This window comes from Dermacentor silvarum, chromosome 3 (assembly GCF_013339745.2).
Source record: "Dermacentor silvarum isolate Dsil-2018 chromosome 3, BIME_Dsil_1.4, whole genome shotgun sequence".
Lineage (NCBI taxonomy): Eukaryota > Metazoa > Arthropoda > Arachnida > Ixodida > Ixodidae > Dermacentor > Dermacentor silvarum.
The window spans coordinates 35899065-35921660 of NC_051156.1; the positions used below are offsets into that span (position 1 = coordinate 35899065).

Consider the following 22596-nt stretch of genomic DNA (forward strand, 5'->3'; position numbering starts at 1 on the left):
CTCCCTATTCCTCCTGTTAGTCTGCAGATACAGACCTAGGATCCTAATCGTTTGGGCCTCAGCGACCGGCATACCCCCCAGACCTTCACATTTAGCGGGGGCGGCGGAACATAGTGGCTCGCATGTAGTCCTCTTGGTTTGTCCCTAAGGACAAAAAGCTCGGACTTGGGCTGAGAGCACGTGAGTCCCGCCTCCCCCGCTAGCTCTTCTACACTATCCACTGCTCGATGCAGTGTATCCTCCAGTTGTTCGCCACTACGCCTGGTAACCCAAAGAGTAATATCGTCCGCATAGAATGTGTGTTTTAGTCCCGATATCTCTTCCAGCCTCGGCGGTATCTTAATTAAGGCGAGGTTAAAGAGGAACGGCGAAAGAACTGTCCCCTGCGGTGTCCCTCTGGTCCCCAACGTGAAGGAATCCGATTTCACTTCTCCGACCACAATCTCTGCAGTCCTGCCCTCCAAAAATGATCTGATGTAGCGGAAGGTTCTATCCCCTGGTCCTATGTCCGATAGGTTCCTCAATATTGCCTCATGGGCAACATTGTCAAAAGCTTTATTTAGGTCGAGCCCCAAGATAGCCTTGGTTCCCGTACCGTACCTAGGATCAATCACGTCCATTTTCAGCTTTATCATGACATCCTGCGTAGACAAATTAGCCCTGAAGCCAAGCATCGTTGTAGGCAGAAACTCCTTGTCCTCCGCATAACCCTGAAGCCTGTTGAGGACCACGTGCTCCATGAATTTGCCCACGCAGGATGTGAGCGAGATGGGGCGCATGATTCTCAATACAGGGCTTCTTCCCTGGCTTAGGAATAAATATAATCCTAGCATGCTTCCACTGTGCCGTGATCTCCCCGGCCGCCCAATACTTGTTCATCAAGTCGGTGAGCGTCCCCACCGACTTGAAATCCAGGTTTCTTAGCATTTTATTAATAACCCCGTCCGGACTCGCGGCCGACGTAGTACGGAGCTGCCCCAGGGCAAACTCCACCTCTGCCACCGTAAAGACCTCATGTAGTACCAAATTTTCCTCTCCCGAGTAGTGCGGCAAGCAACCGCCTGACCCGCCGTTTATGTAACGATCCCGGAGTTCCTGCATAAAATCTCCAATCGTGCATTTATATTGCCACGGGGATGAGAGTAGCAAAAGGGATAGGAAAATTATATTTACATGATATATACAGAGAGAGACGGCTGCAGGCAAGATGGCAGAACAACAACACGAACGCTGCCTAGATCGTCGTCTTTACCGTCTTTTTGGCGCATTTTTCATGCTCGGCATAGCGCGTAACATAGAACCCCCGCCGTCGAGAGCGCCGTCTCGGCGCTTAAGGAGCAGTTGGATCTTATCCGGCAACATCAGGCTTAAGGCGGGAGACGTCCACGATATCAGTGGCGGACGCGGCAGGTGAGCGACTGTCCAATGGAGTGATCTTGTCTGTGACCTGGCGTAGGACCTTGTAAGGCCCAGAGTATCGGGAAAGAAGCTTTGACGACAAGCCAACGCGGCGGCAAGGTGTCCAGAGGAGGACCAAAGAGCCCGGAGAGTACTTAACGACTCTGTGATGGCTATCGTAGCGGGCCTTCTGGAACTGCTGGGAGGCATAAAGACGATCCCTGGCAATCTGGCGAGCCGTTGCAGCCCGAGAAGCTGTATCGCGGGCGTAGTCGGTAACAGGGTGCACAGGTGATGGTAAAAGAGTCTCGAAGGGCAATGTGGGATGGCGGCCAAACAAGAGATAAAAGGGGGAACAGCCAGCGGTGTCATGCCGTGACGAGTTGTAGGCGAATGTCACATAAGGCAAGGGGCTGTCCCAATCACGGTGGTCTGAGGAAACTTACATGGAGAGCGCTGTGGTCAGCGTGCGGTTGAGGCGCTCGGTAAGCCCACTGGTTTGCGGATGGTAGGCAGTGGTTAGCTTGTGACGGATGGAACACGAACGAAGAATGTCGTCGACGACTTTGGACAGAAAGGAGCGACCACGGTCGGTCAGCTTCTGTCAAGGAGCGCCGTGGTGAAGAATAACGTCATAAAGTAGGAATTCCGCAACGTCAGTGGCACAGCTTGTCGGTAGTGCCCGCGTGATAGCGTATCGTGTCGTGTAGTCCGTAGCGACGGCAATCCACTTGTTCCCAGTCAGAGATGTTGGGAATGGCCCGATGAGATCAAGGCCGACGCGGTAGAACGGGATGCTGGGAATGTCGATGGGCTGAAGAGGACCGGCTGGCGACAAGGATGGATGCTTGTGGCGCTGACAAGACTCGCAAGAAGCAACGTATCGGCGCACAGATCGGTGGAGGCCTGGCCAGAAGTACCGACGCCGAACGCGATCATAGGTGCGCGTTGCTCCGGGATGTCCAGCTGTTGGGGCATCATGAAGCTGCTCGAGGACAGTGGAACGGAGTGTTTCGGGAACAACCAGTAGAAGCTCTGGGCCATCGGAGCTGGTGTTGCGTCTGTATAGAATGCCGTCACGAAACACGAATAATTGTAGGGACGGGGAAAAGTCATGAGAGTGTAGATGGTGGATAATTGACCGCAAATTGGCATCGCTGAGTTGTTCGCTGCGTATGTCGGATAAAGCGGATATCGCGAAGACACAGGCGTCCGAATCGTGCGCTGACAAGTCGGGAGGGTCCACTGGATGACGGGATAGGCAGTCCGCATCCTGGTGCAGTCTACCAGACTCGTAAGTGACGTCAAAGCTGTATTCTTGAAGTTTCAGTGCCCAGCGACCAAGTCGTCCATTCGGATCTTTGAGGGAAGACAACCAGGAAAGCGCATGGTGGTCTGTGATGACCGAAAAGGTGCGGCCAAACAAGTGTGGTCGATACTTTCCGACCGCCCAAACTAGTGCGAGGCACTCGCGCTCAGTGATCGAAAATTTGCACTCTGAAGAGGAAAGAAGGCGACTGGCATAGGCGATGACGCGATCGCGACCTTGTTGCTGCTGGGCGAGAAAAGCGCCGATGCCATGTCCACAGGCGTCGGTGCGAAGTTCAATGGGGGCCGACGGGTCAAAATGGGCCAAGATGGGTGGTGACATAAGTAACGTCGTAAGCGTGTAAACGCAGTGGCTTGTTCAGGACCGGAAAGAAAATGGCGTTTCCTTCTGCAAGATTTCCGTGAGTGGGCGGGCAACGTCGGCGAAGTTCTTGACAAAATGTCGAAAATAGGAGCAGAAGCCTACAAAGCTCCGGACGTCTTTAGTGGAACGTGGTATAGGGAAGTCTTTGACAACACAATTTTTTTCTTGGTCAGGTTGCACGCCTTCAGCACTTACAAGGTGGCCAAGCACAGTGATTTCGCGGCGGCCAAAACGGCATTCGGCAGAGTTGAGCTGAAGGCCTGCTCGCCTGAAAACTTCAAGAACTGCCGACAATTGGCTAAGGTGACTGTCAAATGTCGGTGAGAACACGATGACATCGTCAAGGTAACACAGGCAAGTTGACCATTTGTATCCACGGAGGAGGGAGTCCATCATCCTTTCAAATGTGGCTGGGGCATTACACAGTCCAAAGGGCATTACCTTAAATTGGTAAAGTCTATCAGGCGTAACAAATGCGGTCTTTTCACGGTCTTGATCATCGACGGAGATCTGCCAGTAGCCTGACCTCAGGTCGATAGAAGAGAAGTATGCAGAGCCGTGTCGGACCCGAGCACACGAGGGTTGGACCCTCCCGCGTGTAGCCGTGCGCGGCTTAGCCGTGTCCGGGGAAAAGGGGATCCTGGGGGTTGAGCCGATGCCGGGTGTTCGGACCTTTATGGCCCCCCGGCGGAAGCAACACACCTCTTCGGCCTCGGCTTCACGTAGACGGCACCCCCGGACTGACCCACCCGGGGGAAATCGGCAGTCGCCCTTTCCTGTCCTCCTCCTCAATCTTCGTCTTTCTCTCTGACTTTCAATCTTTCCTGTCTCCTACTCACTTCCTTTTACTTCTGATTTTCTGGGCGGCAAGGGTTAACCTTGTGTGGGTAGCCAACCTTGGATATTCCATATTTGGTTATAGTGGTGACGTACAGCTGGCGTCTGCAGGTCTTGTGTTTACAGGTCCTGCAGCGTCCCCTTGTTGGGCTCCATGGTGGGTGGCTGGCGTTGCTGCCGAAAACCCAGATATTCTTATGGCTAGTCCTTTTCCACCACTCCCTGATCGCCGTCTGAAAAGAGGGCGCACCGAAGATGTGTTTCAGTTTTTTGGACGTCAACCACAGAACTTTCCCCGATTTCATGTGATCCACTCAGAAAAAACAGACAAATCAGTACGAACAATCTCACCTTTCCTCGTGTCAAAGACTCTAACTGATATTTTTGGACCAGGCTATAAAGCATCCAGGATGGCAAGCGGAGATCTCCTCTTGGAGCTCCGTGATCTGAAACAATACGAGAAACTGCCCAATCTAGTGTCATTTGGAGATGCCCGACTAACAGTAACCCCACACCGTACCATGAATACCACCCGTGGCGTTGTCTCAGATGATGACCTGTTGCAGCTGAGTGAGGCTGAACTCCTTGAGGGTTTCAGTGACCAGAATGTCATCAATGTTAAACGGATTAAAATGAGGCGGGATGGCAAAGAACTCCAGACCAAGCACTTAATACTTACTTTCAATTCAAGTGTTCTGCCCGAGTCCATCGAGGCCGGGTACATCAAACTTCGTGTAAGGCCATACGTGCCAAATCCTCTGAGATGTTTTAAGTGCCAGCGGTTCGGCCATAGTTCCCAGAACTGCCGAGGCCGCCAAACTTGTGCAAAATGCAGTGCTCCTGAACATTCCTCCGAGTCTTGTGAAAGCTCTTTACATTGTGTTAACTGTGATGGGGACCACGCCGCCTACTCGCGGTCGTGCCCATCTTGGAAAAAAGAAAAAGAAATAGTAACTATTAAAGTAAAGGAAAACATAACTTTCAAGGAGGCACGCAGGCGGGTATCGCACCTGCCGAAAACCAGCTTTGCCGAAGTGGTGCGTCAGGGGGCAGCTCCACAACGGCTTCCGGCGGCTGTCTGGCACACGCATAGTGGGCCGGCGGTGACGCCATCCGCCCCCTCGGCGGCTGCAGCTAGCGCTGCTCCGCCATCTCAGAACAAGGGGCCATCGACCTCCGGGCTGGTGGCCTCCAAGGTCCCGTCCCTCGAGACGAGGCCTTCACGTCAAGCTAACCGCTCGCAAGAGCGTGTGTCCAGCGCGTCGCAAGATGCAATGGACACAACAACCGGCCAGACGGCGCCACCAGCGCCTAAGGAGCGGCGCGATTCTATCGACCGCTCCAAAAAAGAAAAAATCTCGTGTCACGGCGCCTGGAAAAGGCCCGTGAGCCAACATTGCATTCTTGAACATACAGCATAAAACACTATTCAAATGGACACACAAATCCTACAATGGAATGTGAGAGGACTTCTCCATAACCTCGACGATATCACAGAACTCCTCCATAAATATAAGCCAAAAGTGCTGTGTGTTCAGGAAACGCCTTTAAAACCCCAACAAACAAACTTCCTCAGACAATATGCTATCTTCCGGAGGGTCCGTGACGACGCTGTCACCCCGTCCGGTGGAGTAGCAATAATAGTAGATAAGTCTGTTGCTTGTCATAACCTTTCTCTTCAGACGTCCCTTGAGGCGGTATCTGTGCGAGCAATTCTCTTTAAAAAATTAGTAACCATCTGTTGCATTTACATACCGCCTCATCACCAACTTATCAAAACAGAGTTCTACAAGCTGACTGACCAGCTCCCGGAGCCCTATATTATAACCGGTGATTTTAACGCTCACAGTACTTTGTGGGGAGACTCCCGGTGTGATGCCAGGGGTCGACTTATTGAAAACTTTTTGGTAACATCTGGTGTGTGCCTCTTTAATAAAAAAGAGCCCACGTATTATAATATCCACAATAATTCATATTCTTCTATAGATTTAGCGATTGGCACTGCGAGCCTCCTTCCTTACATAGACTGGAATGTTGTCAAGAACCCATTCGGGAGCGACCACTTTCCTGTAATGCTTAACTTAATACAGGAACATGATAGTCCACCCCACGCCCCCCGTTGGAAAATACCGTCCGCTGATTGGAAAAGTTTTAAAGAGTCAACGTACTTATCAGAAGATTTTATGAACTATTTTAATATTGAAGATGCAGTAGCGTATTTTACTGGTTTTATAATCGACGCAGCGGAAAAATTCATTCCACAAACAAAAGGTCTCTCAGGTAAAAGACAGGTTCCCTGGTGGAATGAGGAGTGCAGACTGGCACGAAAGAAACAGAACAGAGCGTGGGGTGTACTCCGTCGCTCCCCGACTGCGGAAAATCTCATAGAATTTAAACTGGCAAAATCACAGGGAAGACGGACGCGGCGACAAGCAAAGAGGGCTAGCTGGGAGAGGTTTCTGTCTGGCATAACATCTTACACGCAAGAGTCTAAAGTATGGAATGGACTTAGAAGGCTAAAGGGGCAGGAAACCCACCCATTACCGCTTGTCAATGAACAAGGGAACGGCTTGGAGGACCAGGCGAATGCTCTCGGTGAACACTTTGAGCGTGTGTCGAGCTCGACCCAGTACTCCGAATCATTTCTTAAGCACAAACAGATAGCTGAACGCAAGGCACTCAACCGCAAGTGCACAAAGAACAACGCTTATAACCTTCCTTTTAATATCGCTGAGTTAAAAGCTTCTTTGAACATGTGTAAAAGCTCTGCCCCGGGGGCCGACAAAATCATGTATGACATGATTAAAAACCTCCACACAGACACATTAAGGACGCTCCTAGTACTTTTTAATAAAATTTTTACTGCCGGGTACCTTCCAGCTGCATGGAAAGAAGCTGTTGTTATTCCAGTTCTGAAGCAGGGTAAAGATCCCTCCTCTGTAACAAGCTACCGCCCAATAGCGCTTACGAGTTGCCTTTGTAAGCTTTTCGAAAAGATGGTTAATCGCCGTCTTCTACATTTTCTGGAATCGAACAAACTGCTTGATGCGTGCCAGTGTGGCTTTAGGGAAGGCCGGTCGACGACTGACCATCTCGTACGCATTGAGGGCATTATTCGTGATGCCTTCATTCATAAACAATTCTTTCTATCGGTATTCCTCGATATGGAAAAAGCATACGATACTACCTGGCGTTACGGAATATTAAGAGACCTTTCCGAAATGGGAATCCGTGGAAACATGTTTAGCTTAATTGAAAGCTACCTTTCTAACCGGACATTCCGTGTTAGAATTGGAAACATTTTGTCTAGGCAATTTGTCCAGGAAACTGGAGTGCCTCAGGGTGGCGTCCTTAGTTGCACCCTTTTTATTGTCAAAATGAATTCATTGCGCTCCTGTATTCCGCGAAGTTTATTTTATTGCGCATATGTTGATGACGTGCAGATAGGATTCAAGTCATGTAACCTGTCCATCTGTGAGCGACAAGTTCAGCTAGGCCTGAACAAACTGTCCGAGTGGGCTAATGAGAATGGATTTAAGCTCAATCCCCAAAAGAGCTCCTGTGTCCTGTTTACACGAAAAAGATGCTTGGTCTCAGAGCCCATTATTGAACTCCATGGAGAACGCGTTCCTGTGAATGCAGAACACAAATTCTTAGGCGTCATACTAGATTCAAAGCTTACCTTTATTTCTCACATAAAGCACATTAAAGGTAAATGCCTAAGAACGCTAAATATCCTTAAAATCCTGTCGCACACAACGTGGGGTAGTGACAGGAAGTGCCTCATGACTCTGCACAAAAGCCTTATATGGTCGAGGTTAGACTACGGTGCTACAGTCTACCAATCCGCTTCACCCAGCGCTCTGAAGATGCTAGATCCTGTGCACCATCTAGGTATCCGCCTCGCGACCGGTGCCTTCAGAACAAGTCCCATACAGAGCCTATATGTAGAATCAGATGTGTGGTCTCTTGAACTGCAGAGGACATACTCTAGTTTCTTATACTTTCTGAAAGTAAGTTCCAACTGTGAACATCCATGCTATTCAACGATAAACGATACAACGTCTAGTATACTTTTTCAAAACCGACCTTCAGTGAGACAGCCCTTTTCACTGCGTGTAAGGAAACTGAGTGAGGACATGGGTATTCCGCTCCCTACACATGAAATAATGGCTCCAGCAAAGCCGCTTTCGCCATGGCTGTGGCAGGAGATAGTGTGTGACTTATCATTTGAGGAAATCACGAAACACGCTTCAGAAGTACACATTCGTATGCAGTTCCTTGAACTCCAGTGGAAGTATTCTTGTCCACAATTCTACACAGACGCATCGAAGTCACACTCCGGCGTATCATATGCAGCTGCTGGTCCGTCATTTTCAGAATCCGACGTCCTGCACCCGGAAACCAGCATCTTCACTGCAGAAGCTTATGCAGTGATGGCGGCTGTGAAACATATTAGAAAAACAAATCTCACAAAAGCCGTTATATTCACAGACTCCTTAAGTGTAGTGAAAACTTTAAAATCAATACACAAACATAAAAATCCTATAATCAACGACCTTTATGCACTGCTATGCAGAACCTACATGTCAAACCAACATGTTGTATTATGCTGGGTGCCTGGGCACAGAGGCATCGAAGGAAATGTACTAGTAGACGAAATGGCTAAAGCCACGGCAACGAAAGCTAGCAGTTTCTCCATAGCAGTCCCAACCACAGACCTAAAGCCATTCCTTCGTAAAAAGCTCAGGAGCCATTGGCAACACTTGTGGGATACCGAAACCTTGAATAAGCTGCATGCAATCAAACCCCAGTTAGGGAATTGGTCTCCACTATCAAAATCACGACGATGTGATGTGCTCTTTTGCCGACTGAGAATAGGGCACACCTATGGTACCCATTCTTATCTTTTAACTGGTAATGAACCTCCTAGCTGTGGTAGATGTGGCGAGAGGCTGACCGTCCTCCACGTCTTGGTGGAGTGTCGGGAAGCGGAGCCTGAACGAAAAAAGCATTTTCCTCAAGCTTACCAGCAGTGTATCCCCCTTCATCCCGCACTATTTCTTGGCGCAGAACCACTCTTCGGGTCTAAAGCGGTGCTTAATTTCTTAAACGATGTTGTGTTGCACGTTATTAGCCCAAGAGATTCGTAGCACGCCCTCTCTATAGAGGGTGTAGCTGCAATAGTAGTACTGTAAGGCACAAGCCTCCGGGCCCTTGCGCTCAAGGGCACTGGTGAGGCAGCTGTGCCATTGTGTTGCCAAATTTTATTGTATTATTCAGACATAGAGTATGTTTTATGGTCATAGCCCATATCACTTGTCATTCTCATTATTTTAGTGTCTATATATTTTACGTCATTTACATCGTAGGTTTTAGGCCCCTATACAGCCCAAGTGCAATCACCATCTGCCATTTACCACTTCATGGACTGCTTCATACTACCTTTCTTGGCGCTCTTTGGTCATCCCTGGCCCTTGCGCCAATAAAATCCATATATCATCATCATCATCAGAGCCGTGTAGACAGTCGAGAGCGTCATCGATCCGCGGCAAAGGGTAGACGTCCTTGCGCGTTAGCTCGTTTAAGTGGCGGTAGTCAACGAAGAAGCGCCAGCTGCCATCTTTCTTCTTCACCAGGACGACCGGTGATGCCCATGGACTACATGAAGGTTCAATTACGCCCTTGGTGAGCATCTGGTCGACTTCACGCTGTATGACTTCTCGCTCGGCATGGGACACGCGATAGGAACGTCGTCTGATTGGGCGGGCGTCCCCAGTATTGATCTTATTAGTGACCACAGATGTCTGTCCCAAAGGACGGTCATTGAAGTCAAAGATGTCCCGGTAGGACTTCAATATGCGCCGCATATCGGCTGTCTGTGCAGGAAGGAGGTCAGACGCAATCATCTTGTCAATGTCACCGTCGTCGAGATTGTGCGAGAAAGAGTAAGGGGCAGAGGATAAAGAAGCGTCGGTGACGAATGCAGAAACGGCACACTCATCAATGTGGCCTAGAGTCATGCCGCTTGGGATGAGTTGCGTGCACCAGCTTAAGTTCAGTATGGGTAGAGACGTGTGATTATCTGCAACTCTAATAAGGGTGTGAGGAAGAGCGACATTTTTGGCGAATAAGACGTTAACGATCGGGGTCAAGATGTAATCGCCATAAGGAATGGGCGAACAAGAGCGAAAGTTCACATACATAACGGCTTAAGGAGGTAGCCGAACATAATCCACTGAGCAGAAACGCGGCTGGCGTGTAGTAGGAGCGTCATAGTAGCACAGTAGGTCTAGCTAAAGCAAGCCGGTTCCACCGTAAATAAGGGCAGAATGGGCAGACAGAAAATCCATACCGAGAATGAGGCCATGGGAGCATTTCTCGAGCACGGCAAGGGGTACGCAAGGTGGATCGGTCAGCAACACTTATTCGCGCAGAGCACATCCCTAGCCCGGGAAACGTTACGCCATCAGTGACACGAATGATCGGTACTGTGGGTGGTGTTAGGACCTTCTTAAGGCGGCGACGAAGCTCCGAATTCATCACTGATATCTGAGCCCCAGTGTCCACTAGAGCGACAACATGTGCGTCATCCAGTTTAACGTCTATCAGGTTCCGTCTGGTCTGCAGTGTGGTCAGAGGATTTGGCAGGCGGGTCGTCGATGCAGCATCACCTCTGGCATCTTCTAGTTTTCCCGAGGGAGTCGTTCAATCGGCGACGTAGGCGGCGGAATTGGGGCGAGCGAGATCATTGGCGACGCGACAACGGCGAACGGGACTGGTGACCACGTGGGGATGGCGAACGACGATACGGCATGGGGGGAGCGTCTTCAGCGGTGGTTTGGGGATGCTCGTGGTAGGGCTGAAATCGGCCATGATCAATGTTGCGGCGACGGTTGTTTCCATAGGGAGCCTGATACCAATACCACCGGCTGTTACAATGGCGGGCCACGTGTCCAATACGACGGCAGTTAAAGCAAATTGGACGCTCATCAGCAGTCCTCCATTCGGCTGGGTTGCGAGTACGGAAAGCGGCCTTTGCCCTTGGGCGTGCGAAAGTGAGGGACGGTGGTCGATCGGCTGCGATGGAGCTGCGGCGCACACAGAGTCCAGGCCAGCATTGGAGAGCTCCTGATGAACGATAGCTTGGACTAGTGGCACCATCTGGGAGCTATGATCACAAGTACGGCCGCACGTAGAAGCAGGAGACGCAGCGTCAAGTTCACGTCGGATGATCTTTTTCACGTGTTCCACGATGAGCGGCGCCGACGGCTCAGGTACGTATTCGCAGAACCACGTTGCTGCCGTGTTCGGAAGTCGAGCGAAATTATTGGCAATGCGTCGACTTTTGGCGGCCTCAAAGCGCTTGCACTTGGATGATGGCATCGATGGTGTCGCAGTCTTTGCAGATTAGCAGGTTGAAGGCATCATTTGCTATGCCCTTTAACACGTGGCCTACTTTCTCAGACTCCGCCATGCTTCGTCGGCTTTGCGGCAAAGGGCAAGCACGTCCTGTATATAAGTCAGGTATGACTCTGTCGCTGTCTGCGCACGAGATGCCATCTCCTTCTTTGCTGCTGCCTTTCTCCCTGTGGACTTGCCGAACGGGGAACGCATCGTTTCCTTGCATGCATCCCAGCTCCCAATTTCCTCTTCATTTTTCTGAAACCACACCTTCGCGGTTCCCTTGGGATAAAATAGTATGTTTGCCAACATGATCGTCTCATCCCAGTAATTATTCTTGCGCGCTCGTACAGGGGTAGCCAGTCCTTGATGTCGACGTTATCAGTCCCGCAGAATGTGCGTGGGTCTTTTAGCTGAGCCAGGACGACCGTTGTCGTTGCAGCCACCTTGGTGGGCGCAGACACCTCTTCCGCCATCGTGGATAAAGCCAAGCATCAGCCGCTGCGGAGCTCCGTTGTACCGTGTGGGTACCCCGCACCTCCCACCAAAATGCCACGGGGATGAGAGTAGCAAAAGGGATAGGAAAATTATATTTACACGATATATACAGAGAGAGACGGCTGCAGGCAAGATGGCAGAACAACAACACGAGCGCTGCCCAGATCGTCGTCTTCACCGTCTTTTTGGCGCATTCTTTCATGCTCGGCATAGCGCGTAACAATATTGATGCACTAATCTAGCTATTTGTCCCCTTTGCGCCGACTTAGTTACCGCCGGATTTAAAACTTGCCTCAACAACTGCCATGTCTTTTTGTATCCGAAGTGACCATCCATCCGATCACAAATCTGTCCCCACTGCTTGCACTGCAAGTCCAACGTGTAAGTTTCGATTTCTCGTTCTAGCTTGGCCATCCTCCTACGGAGGACCCCATTATGTTTTTGTTTCCTCCACCTCCTCAAAAGACTCGCGTGCGCTTTCCACATGTGTAACAATCTAGAGTCCGCCGTAAAGCCCTCCTCCTCCATCGGAACCTCTTCCGTGGTACCCTTTACACCCTGCTTGAGCGCCTCAACCCATGCTTCCAGGTTCTCGATTTCCGCATTCGCGGTGTCTGCCCTGGTTTTTCGAAATCTGTCCCAATCCGTCGCTCTAGGCCCATTTGCCCTGTATGTATGCTTCGCAGCACTAAACACCGTGGACAGGATATAGTGATCACTCCCCAGTGCCTGTCCCGTGTTTACTCACTTTGCAGCCCGGATACCCTTCAGAAATGTGAGGTCTGGAGAGGTATCAATGCTCACGCTGTTGCCTATCCTCATATGATCTTGCGGATTGTTCAAGAGCGTCCACCGCAGGTCCTGGGCCACCTGCCAAAGCCAATTGCCCTTTGGGCTGGCTCGGATGTAACCCCACTCCGCATGCGGCGCATTGAAATCCCCCACCACTATAAGCTGAGGTCTAGCCGCTAGTCGTTGGGTCTTCATTTGGAGCTGTGGCTAGCCGAACCCTTTATCTTTTGGAGAACTGTAAACATTAAGTACAAAGAGACTCTTATCATCTATTCGTTTGGGAACAATCTCTAGCAGGACGTAGTCCTCCCTGCTGCAATCTATGGTATGCTGAATTGCCGTGGTGTTGCGATGGACTAGCACGGCTGTGAATACGCTCGATACACCTCCTGGATCAGTCCCTGGCAGTGTAAATGCCTTAAATCCCGGTAATTTCACCGAGCCACTAGCCTCTTGCAAAGCTATAATGTCCGGTTTACTATCCACATTTGGTATGTGCAACTGCAGGTTCCCCCGCTTGCGACGGAAGCCCCTGCAGTTCCACTGCTAAACCTAAATTTGGCGAGGGGCCATGATGACGCACTAAGATGACTAACATCGGTGCTTGGCCAACTACGGCAGGCAGTCGTGCCTCCAATAAAGTATGGAGCTGCCGAAACATGCCCCTTACCTGGGTTTGGAAAGCCCGAGATTCGTTGGCGAAGGCGTCGAAACGCTCCTCAATTTTGTCAAGTCTGGCTTCGATCTTCCCGACCCGCTCCTTCAACCTATCATATCTGTCATCCAGTTTCCATACTCTGTCTCAAGGACAGTAGTGACTTAACACTAGTGACTTTAAACGCTGGCTGTGGCGTGTCCGCCGTCAACGTCTCTGCCACCGTCTCTGCATTAGTTCCCTCATCCGCCGGCGGCGGCCTCTCGACCGGCCCCCGATTCTCCACTTCCATAGCTGTGCTCTCCTGCACGCGAGAACCCGCCGCCTGTGCCACTTTATGTGGGGCCTGCACCACCGGTGCCAGTACCGCTTGTCCTTTGCCGCTTTTAAGCGCGTTCCATCTCTGCGATTCTGGCTTCCATCTTTTTAATAGTATCGCACTGCTGCTGCACCTGCCTTTTCAGCTCCCTCTCTCGAGCGAGGCGCCCGTGTTTGGCCAGCTCACCTTTTTTGTCGTGTCGTTTGCGCTCCTTTCATGACTGGAACCTCGTCCTCCTGCTTTGCCGCCCCCGGCTCTTGGCGGGAAGGAAGCCGACCGGTCCCTGCTGTCTCTCGCACCGCTCGATGACCACTCCGTGGGCCTCGAGCGCTGCTCCTCCTTGCCATCTTGGCTCTTGTCTTCGCTGCTCTGCTGCCGGCCCGGTGGCTGCTTGCGGGCTAGACGAAACTTGCAGTTCCGACTCCCCGTGTTGTGCGCCCCATGGAACACAATGCCGTCCGGGTACCCGAGCACACGAGGGTTGGACCCTTCCGCGTGTAGCCGTGCGCGGCTTAGCCGTGTCCGGGGAAAGGGGGATCCTGGGGGTTGAGCCGATGCCGGGTGCTTGGACCTTTACGGCCCCCCGGCGGAGGCAACACACTCCTTTGGCCTCTGCTTCACGTAGACGGCACCCTCGGACTGACCCACCCGGGGGAAATCGGTAGTTGCCTTTTCCTGTCTCTCTCTCCAATCTTCGTCTTTCTCTCTCGCCTTTTCATCTTTCCTGTCTTCTACTATCTTCTATATTACTTCCGATCTTCTTGGCAGCGAGGGTTAACCCTGTGTGAGTGGCCGACCTAGGTTATCTCATATTCGGTTATAGTGGTGACGTACGGCTGGCGTGCGCAGGACTTGTTTTTATAAGACCTGTGGCGTCCCCTTGTTGGGCTCCACGGTGGGCGGCTGGCATTACTACCGAAAACTGCAAATTTTTTATGGATAGTTCCTTTCCCAAACTCTCCGATCGCCCTCAGAAACGAGGGCGCACCGAAGAAGTATTTAAATTTTTTGGTCGCAACACTGAGAACTTTCCCCGATATCAAGTAATACACTGTGAGAAACCAGGAAAGACAACGAGAATGATCTCGCCTTTCCTCGTTTCCAAAAGTCTAACTCAGACAATTGGGCCAGGCTATAAGGCAACCAGACTAGCAAGTGGTGACCTTCTTCTGGAACTTCACGACAAAAAGCAACATGACAAACTATCTAACCTAGTGTCTCTCGGGGACATACCCGTTTCAGTTACCCCACACCGCACCATGAACACCATCCGCGGTGTGATTTCCGATGATGATCTCATGGAGCTGACCGAAGCTGAACTTCTGGAAGAATGGAAAGAACAAAACGTTATCAATGTAAAACGAATCAGAATGAGGCGTGATGGTAAAGAAATTGACACGAAGCATCTAATACTCACATTCGGTTCCAGTGTGCTGCCAGAAACCATCGAGGCAGGTTATATTAAACTCAGAGTAAGGCCGTACATCCCCAACCCTCTCCGTTGCTTTAAATGCCAAAGATTTGGCCACAGTTCACAGAACTGCCGAGGCCGTCAGACCTGTGCAAAATGCAGTGCGAATGAACATCTCTCTGAATCATGTGAAAACTCTCTCCACTGTGTGAACTGTGATGGGGAGCACGCCGCATACTCGCGGTCGTGCCCTACCTGGAAAAGAGAAAAAGAAAAAGTAACAATCAAAGTAAAGGACAACATATCATTCAAGGAGGCACGTAGGCGGGTATCATACCTGCCCAAGAACACCTTTGCCGATGTGGCGCGTCAGGGGGCAGCGACTCAACGGTTTCCGGCGGCTGTCCGGCTCACACGCGGTGAGCTGCCAGCGACGCCATCCGCCCCCTCGGCGGCTGCAGCTAACACTGCTCCGCCATCTCAGAACACGGGGCCATCGACCTCCAGGCTGGTGGCCTCCAGGGCCTCGTCCCTCGAGGCGAGGCCTTCTCGTCAAACAAACCGCTCGCAAGAGCGCGTGTCCAGCGCCTCGCAAGAGGCTATGGACACAGAACCAGCCAGACGGCGCCACTAGCGCCTAAGGAGCCGCGAGAGTCTCGCGATCGCTCCAAACAAGAAAAAAAATGTGGTTGATCCCTCTTATATAGGAATCGGTATAGAACACGAAAGTGAAACGTGTCTTCACAGAAGTAGTGTAATGTTTATTGCACATTGATATATAATGTCTATTGGTGTTTTGTGGCTAAAGCGCCCTTAGGCGTTGATGCACCCACGCTGACGCCTGGTGGCACGTCTCCTCCATCACGACTACCAACGTCGATGACCATGAGCAACCGTCGTGCATATGGAAGCTGCACTACGCTGCACACGCTAGCACAACGCGAAAGACGAAGCACGTAACTGACACACTAATACAACGCGCAAGACAAAGCACGTAACTGAATCGTCACCGAGTCAAATCAGCGCGTACAGCGCGTCGTAATTGCAGCCTCCGCGATCAACTTCAGAAACATTTTCAGAGCTAATTGCGGAGGCCGCGCTCCGCTGTGCTGAGTACGGTGAACGCCACTACCAACGCCACCTAGGTGGCGTTGGTAGTGCTTCTTGATGCCAGCGTCCCTTCGAATGCTGGCATCGAGGCGTCGTAGAGCTGAGACCACCGAAGCGTTCACTGTCGGTGCGCGTTAGTGTCATAATGCAGTACTTCTCTTTTCTGCTCGTAGGTGGCGGCACCGCCCCGAGCAAGAGCGCGGGTACACGGAGGAGAGTTAGATATATAAGGCGCGTCTGTGTAGCTCTCTGCAAATGCGTTTGTGGCGCAATGGGTTAAACGCTCGGCGATCTATCGTCGCGGACCGAGAGGTCGTGGGTTCGATTCCCAAATTTTGCATGTTTGTGGAACTTTTTCTTCTGGTTTCTTTGTTTGTATTATGTTCCATGACGTATTTCCGTGACGGAAATACGTCAGTGAAGTCTTGGTGGACCCCGGCATAAAACACTTTCGTGTTAAAAAACCGCATCACGGCGCCCGGAAAGGGCTCTGTGAAGTAATTCCTATTTCTTAACACACAGCACAAAAACCACATTCAGCATGGATACACAAATATTACAGTGGAATGTCCGAGGACTCCTCCATAATCTCGATGACATCAAAGAACTCCTACATAAGTATAATCCAAAGGTGCTCTGTGTCCAAGAAACACACCTCAAACACACGCAAACAAGTTTTCTCCGGCAATACGCCATTTTTCGTAAAGACCGCGATGACACAGTCGTGCCTTCCGGTGGTGTGGCTATTGTAGTCGACAGAGGTATTGCCTGCCGGGAACTAAAGCTTCGTACGCCCCTAGAGGCAGTTGCTGTCCGAGGGGTGTTGTTTGACAAGCTGGTCACTGTCAGCTCTATATACATCCCTCCCAATTATCAACTACATAAAACCGAATTCCAAAACTACATAAATGAACTTCCGGAGCCATATATAGTTGTCGGAGATTTCAACGCACATAACACTTTGTGGGGAGACTCACGTTGCGATGCGAGAGGTCGCCTAATTGAAAATTTTCTGTTCTCTTCAGGCGCATCATTACTTAACAAGAAAGAGCCTACGTATTACAGCGTTACACATAACACATATTCATCCATTGACCTAAGTATAGCATCGAGTACACTAATGCCATACCTGGAGTGGTCCGTTCTCAAGAACCCCTTTGGGAGCGACCACTTCCCAATTATGCTAGGCTTAACAGAACAAGATAGATGCTCGCCACACGTTCCCCGATGGAAGCTTGACTCGGCTAACTGGGAACTTTTTCGACAAATAACATATTTAGACCGGGATGACATTGCCTCCTTTAACATAGACGATGCTGTGGCGTATATAACAGGTTTTATCATTGACGCTGCTGAAAGGTGCATACAACAATCTAATGGACTGGCTAATAAGCGTCGCCTGCCATGGTGGAACGAGGAATGCCAAAATGCACGTAAAAAGCAAAACAAAGCCTGGGGATTGCTTCGCAACTCCCCAACAGCTGAAAACCTGATAAATTTTAAGCAAGCAAAGTCGCAGGGAAGGAGAACGCGCAGACGTGCTAAAAGAGAGAGTTGGGAAAAGTACATCTCCAGCATAAATTCGTACACCGATGAAACGAAAGTCTGGAATAGGGTAAATAAACTAATAGGCCGGGAGTCACATCCCCTACCCTTAGTAAGTAGCCAAGGTGATAGCCTGGAAGACCAGGCGGATTGTCTAGGTGAACACTTTGAATATGTATCAAGTGAATCGCACTATACAGAAACTTTCCTGAAGTTCAAAGAACGCGAAGAGCGGTAGCCCCTTAACCGCAAAGGTTCTTCGAGTGAGGCTTACAATCGACCATTTACCTTAGCCGAACTTAAAGCATCTCTCACATGTTGCAACAATTCGGCGCCAGGTGGCGATCGTATTATGTATGAAATGAGAAGAAAGAAATTAGAAGGGAAAATCTGTACGATAACACAAAGGGCAGTGCCTTGCTATTTGAGGCTCGAGCCGGTTGCCTAAGGACGAAAACATATCGGAAGAAATATTCGGAATTAGATGAGACATGTGTATGCTGCAGTAGAGATCCAGAGACCACTCAGCACATCCTAATGGAATGCGACGGGATCCACCCAGCGAGAACCGTAAGTAACGTGCAACTCCCAGAAGCGCTTGGGTTTAAAGTGGAGGGAAACATAAACAGATCAGCCGTAGAGATCAGCAAGAGACGATTGGAGTACTGGTGGAAAAAAAGTAGGGAAAAGATGGATGCGACCTGATCTCTTAAAATCATAGGCAGCGGTACAAGGTAAATTTTTGAAAAAGAAAAATAATGATAGGTATACAAAAATGCAAGATAAAGAACATGTATAGTATACCTGATTAAATCAAGCAGGCTAGGTGACTATTTGTCGCCGCCCCGTTTCAAAGGGGATGCCAATAAATCATCATCATCAAATGGTTAGATACCTACACCCTGAAACACTGAAAGCACTCCTGTCTCTTTTTAATGCCATGTGGGCGGCTGGGTGTATCCCGTCCTCATGGAAAGAAGCCATAGTCATCCCGATACTTAAACAAGGCAAAGACCCGTCCTTAGCCAGCAGCTACAGGCCAATAGCTCTAACGAGCTGCCTGTGCAAGCTGTATGAAAAAATGATAAACCGGCGTTTAATCAGTTTCCTAGAAAATAACAAAATACTAGATCCCTTCCAGTGTGGCTTCCGAGAAGGTAGGTCGACAATAGACCACCTTGTTCGCATCGAGGCAAACATCAGAGATGCATTTATTCATAAACAGTTTTTACTTTCTGTATTTATAGATTTAGAGAAAGCGTACGACACGACATGGCGCTTCGGAATTCTGCGAGATCTTTCTGGGATGGGGGTCCGCGGAAATATGTTAAACACAGTCGAAAGCTACTTGTCTAACCGCACGTTTCGCGTAAGAGTGGGCAATGTTTTATCTAGAACATTCACCCAGGAGGCTGGCGTGCCGCAAGGGGGTGTACTTAGTTGCACACTCTTCATTGTAAAAATGAACTCCCTGCATACAGTGATTCCACGCAGTATGTTTTATTCTGTGTACGTCGATGATGTGCAGATAGGTTTCAAATCATGTAACATCGCTATCTGTGAACGACAGGTGCAGCTTGGATTAAACAAATTGTCTAAATGGGCGGATGTAAATGGGTTCAAAATAAACGCACAGAAAAGTACATGCATACTCTTCTCAAACAAAAGAGGTGTGACACCGGTACCAAATCTCACGATCAATCGAGAGGAACTATCCGTGAGCAGTGAACACAAATTCCTGGGCATAATTCTGGACTCTAAGCTTACCTTCATCCCCCATCTTAAATATCTGAAGACAAAGTGTCTGAAGACTATGAACCTTTTAAAAATTCTCTCGCACACAACATGGGGTAGTGATCGAAAATGCCTCCTAAACTTGTACAACAGTCTTGTCCGCTCGCGCCTTGATTACGGAGCTATAGTTTATAACTCCGCAACGCCAAGTGCATTAAAAATACTAGACCCCATTCACCATTTGGGTATCCGCCTCGCGACCGGTGCTTTCCGAACAAGCCCGATCCAGAGTCTCTATGTAGAGTCGAACCAGTGGTCACTCCATCTGCAGCGTTCATATAGCAGTTTCGTATATTTTCTGACAGTACAAGCAAACAACGAACATCCTTCTTATTCCACCATAAACGATATGACCGCTGCTGCACTCTTCCATAACCGACCTGCAGCGATGAAACCGTTTTCTTTACGTGTAAGGAATCTTAGTGAGCAAATGGGTGTTCCAGTGCTTGAACATCGTCCTATGGCTCCTGCTAAATTGTTACCGCCGTGGCAGTGGCAGATCATAGAGTGCGACACATCGTTCGTAGAGGTCACGAAAGACGCTCCAGAGGCGCACATTAAAATGCATTTCCTAGATCTTCAATCCAAGTACTCGTGTACAGAGTTTTACACGGACGCTTCTAGGTCACATGCCGGGGTTTATTATGCAGCCGTCGGCCCATCTTTTTCGGAATCCGGTGTGCTCCACCCGGAAACAAGTATCTTTACGGCTGAGGCCTATGCACTATTGTCAACTGTGAAGCATATAACGAAGACAAAACTTGAAAAAACAGTTATATTTACAGACTCTCTAAGCGTTGTGAAAGCCCTGATGTCACTCGGCAAACACAAAAATCCTGTACTCATTGAGCTCTATTCCACTCTATGCAGAACGTATATATCCTACCAGCATGTCATTATATGCTGGGTGCCGGGCCATAGAGGCATTGAGGGTAATGTGCGAGCTGATCAAATGGCCACATCAGCTGCATTGCACACTAGTAATCCTACAGTAGCTGTTCCTGCAACAGACTTGAAGCCTTTCTTGCGAAAGAAGCTACGAAGCCACTGGCAACGCTTGTGGGACGCTGAAACAAATAATAAACTTCACATGATTAAACCACAGTTAGGTTTCTGGCCCTCAGCTACGAAAACACGACGAATTGATGTCCTATTCTGTCGTCTCAGAATAGGACACACGTACGGCACCCACAATTTTTTGCTCACTGGTGATGAACCACCAACCTGTGGTAGATGTGGTGAGAGGCTGACCGTCCTCCATGTCCTCGTGGAGTGTCGTGAAGCCGAAGCCGAGAGAAGGAAACATTTTCCTGTAGCATACCGCTACAATATCCCTCTGCATCCCATGCTGTTTATTGGTGAAGAACCGCTTTTTAATGCCAAAGCAGTCCTCGATTTTTTTAATGATGTTGTGCTACATGTTATTAGCCCAATAAGTTCGTAGCGCATCCTCTCTCCAGAGGATGTTGCTGTGATAGTTTTTTATAGCACATGCCTCCAGGCCCTTGTGGTTCAAGGGCTCTGTTTAGGTAGTAGTGCTTCTTGCCAATTACTGTATCTTAAATATTTTATATGTATAATTCTTTCTGAATGCATTCCTCATTTCATAGTACACATCATTAGTCATTGCCATGATTTTAGTACATGTATATTTTACGCACTTTACAGCGATTATTTTTAGGCCCCTTTACAGCCCCGTCACATCTACTTCTCAGAATTCATCACTTCACTGCGAACTAACAAACACTGGCATGGCGCTCTTTGGCCACACCTGGCCCTTGCGCCACTAAACCACACACATTCATTTACAATGCCGTCCGGTGTGCACGTCAGCGACTTTCCTTCAGGCGGTGCTGGATGGTCCTTGCCAAAACGGTGACATAGATTAGTCTGCGGACGATAGCAAACGTTTGCTCGATTTCCCACTCGTCTGCAGTTGTAGCAGGTCTCAACTAATTCTCTATACGGAATCACAGCGTACAGACAGTTCCAGTAAGTGACTTGCCAGGGGACACGTTTCCCCCCAAACGTGATCTGAATTGCCTTAAACTTGCCCAAAGGTCTTCCATCCAGAATTTCCATGCCTTCATTCTTCTTCAGGAATCCTGCCCGAATTTCTTCCACCGGGCATCCATCGTAAACATTGTATATGACTCCCCGCACGGAGTTCTCCATCGCCGCCCCGTACGCCAAAACCGGAAGGTCGCGACCGCCCAGCTTAAGCGTTTTTAAACTCGCATATGCCCCACTGCGATTTATACACGGCGTGCTCACCGTCATCGTGTTGTTCGTCTCGTTGACCCGCACCAGGTCCTCTTCCGCTGCACTCGCACTCGTCAGCTTCGCTGCCGGCCGCTCTCATTGCAGATCCAAGTTCCCTCGGTGTCACCACACTCCCAATTCTTGGGTCTGCACACAACCTTGAAATCCTTGGCCGGCATCTCCAGAAACGGTCGCCGTTTCTGCCGCACCGGCGCTTTCCCGCGCTTGACTCTCCGTGCGCCTTGCATCCGTCGCTGCCCGCCTGCGTCTCGCGAGGCGTACTCTCGGCGTTGTCACCGTATAGAGACTTCTTGAATCGGTGTTGTGCCTACAAAACCGTGGTCCATTCTCCCGCCTCGAACTCTTAAGGCGTTATAGATTCTCCCTCAACCGAGTACTCCAACATCTTCAGCTTCACAAAGGGCCACAACCACCAAGCACCGCCCCGAAGCCCGGCGTCGCCGGCGTCGGCTCGGCCTAGAGGTTGGGCCTATCTTGGAGCCGCAGGGTTGAGTGGAAAAACCGTGGAAGGAGGCCTAAAAAGGGGGTAAACTTGCCGACCTTTGGTGTCCGCAGGTGCAGGGTAACTTCCTGAAGATGAGTGCACCAAAAGCAAGTCCAAAGTAGAGCACGTTCCACCGAAAAACGGTTGCAAGGCGGGAGCCCATGCGAAGCACGTCCGCATAGCGTCTCACCACCACCTGATCTCGCTTGTTGGCCAATTGCTCACGCGAAGTGGGGAGAGAGGCGGGATGGGCAGCGGGATGAGATGCCTGCGTTTCAGCAGCGTTTGAGGTGACTCGGGGTAATATGTCTCATATGCTGTTGACACTATAAAAGTCATATAGAGAGGTTGATTGTACTCCCCAAATTTCTCG

At 50.0% G+C, this 22596-nt stretch overlaps 1 protein-coding gene across 1 annotated transcript in view; it reads right to left on the reverse strand.

Annotated features, from left to right (window-relative positions):
- LOC119444297 (sodium/glucose cotransporter 4-like) overlaps positions 1–22596 on the reverse strand; it is a 603800-nt gene that overhangs the window by 552470 nt on the left and 28734 nt on the right. The gene's annotated exons all lie outside the window — the stretch shown is intronic.